This window comes from Macrotis lagotis, chromosome 1, assembly GCF_037893015.1.
Source record: "Macrotis lagotis isolate mMagLag1 chromosome 1, bilby.v1.9.chrom.fasta, whole genome shotgun sequence".
Lineage (NCBI taxonomy): Eukaryota > Metazoa > Chordata > Mammalia > Peramelemorphia > Peramelidae > Macrotis > Macrotis lagotis.
Window position 1 is genome coordinate 743,526,731 of NC_133658.1, and position 1,999 is coordinate 743,528,729.

A 1,999-nucleotide genomic window follows, 5' to 3' on the forward strand; every position below is an offset into this window, starting at 1 on the left:
TCAGTTGGAGCAATGCAACACAATCAAACATATCCGATCTGGAGTGAAACAGGAACAGAATAAAACATGATTTGCTTGGGAATCCGTAGAGGAGGGGCTGGGGCATGACTGTGGTGTCTCTTCACTGATCAGTGAAAGTAAGGGAATAAAGAGAGGTCTCCTAGAGGACCAGTTTGGAGTGTGTGTGTGTGTGTGTGTGTGTGTGTGTGTGTGTGTGTGTGTGCATGCACATGCGTGTGTGCATTGCAAGGAGTTTTGTTGTTGTTTTTAGAAAGCAGTGTGAGCCAGCCAGCCACACAGGAAGGCATCATATCAGCCTCCTGGAGCCAAGGTACTTATGTTGCCTGCCCAGGGACCATGACCAAATTCATGTCAAATCCCCTGAATACAGTGGGTGATGAAAAACAGTCAATGCCTGCGGGAAGTGAAACAGGTTAAGAGGCACCAAATAGACTGAGGAGAATGTGTGTGGGTGAATTTGTGAATATGTGTGTGAGTGTATGTGTATGTGTATTGAGCTATCCTGTAGATGAAGCCTCAGGTCTGTATATGCCACAGGGCTTATAAAATCCTTATCTATATAAGCACAGTTAAGCTACTTGGGATCAAGGGACAAGGGGTCCCTAGCTAAGGGAACCAGAGCTCCATTGCTGCTACAACTGGAATAGTCTAAATGTTTCTCCAAAGAACTGGCAATGGTCAATGAAGCAAACTAGATCACTCTGTCTTGAAGCATGGTGCCTCAGACAGCCCAGAGGTCCCCATTTTTCTCAAATTCAGGTCCCATGAATAGTAAACTCTTGGGACTTCAGTCTCTTTATCCATAAAATGACATGATTACTCTATCAAGAATTCTAGTTTTTCATTTCTAATAATGGTGACATATATGCTTCATGATTTTGTGTGTCATTCTTGTCCAAGAACCATGCAAATCTTCTCTGAATCATTCCAATTTTAATTTATGTGCTCTCAAGATGAGCACTTATCAGGAATTCTTAATCTTTTTTTGGTGGGAAGGTGTCATGGGCCCTTCTTTTAACAGATTGGTGAAGCCTGTGGGTCCCTTTTGACAATAATAATAGCAACAATAATAACAACATTTCTGCAGTCAAGAAGACTTCTTCCCTGAGTTAAAAGATGGGCTTTGATATTTATTAGCTGGGTGAATCTGGGCAAGTCATTTAACCCTGTTTGCCTCAGTTTCTAAATCATCATCTGTAAAATGAGTTGGAGACAGAAATGAAAAGCCATGCAATATCTTTGCCAAGAAAATCCAAAATGGGGTCAGGAAAGGTCAGGTATGACAAAACAACAACTGAACAGCAACAATATTTACATAGATTTTAGCATGTGTGCTAGGCACTCTCCTAAGAGTTTTATAATCATTTTGCAATCTGATTCTAAAAATACTTTTCAAGATAGATTCTATTATTATCTATTTTACAGAGAAAATTATAAAGTTAAATGACTTACCCAGAGTTATCCATCTCAGTATCTGAGGTCAGATTTGAAACCCAGGTCTTCCCAACTCCAGGTCCAACTCCCTATCCACTGTGCCACTGTGCCTCTGCAAAATTTACAAAATAATATACATGAGATAACAAAGGAAACCAATCGTATTGATTCTATAAAACAAAACTGATTAGGAAAAGGTAAAAAGGAGAAATTATCTCATAAAATTGAAGCATGAAAGGACGAATAAATTTAGAGGTAATAGGTGGGATGTGGAGAGCTGGTAGGATTGAAGAAGAAACAAAATGTACATTTTGAAGAGGTTTACAAGTCTTCAGAACTTCTAGAAGGGAGAGAATACTGGAGAATAGGATGGGGAGGAACTTTTAGAAGGGTGGTATAGATTAAGATTAGAAGAGCAGGAAGAAGATATGGGAGGAGTAAAATAAAGAAAAAGAGGGTAAAGGGAAAATATAAGGTAAGAGGATAGGGTACAAAAGAAGCTGAGGGGCCAGCTAGGTGGTGCAGTGGATAGAGCACTGGCCTT

General features: G+C 39.9%; 1 non-coding gene across 1 annotated transcript; it reads right to left on the reverse strand.

Annotated features, from left to right (window-relative positions):
* Positions 1-870: 870 nt before the first annotated feature.
* LOC141510537 (U6 spliceosomal RNA) lies at positions 871-982 on the reverse strand. The gene has a single exon (XR_012475006.1). It is a non-coding gene; the product is annotated as a U6 spliceosomal RNA (small nuclear RNA).
* Positions 983-1,999: the final 1,017 nt, after the last annotated feature.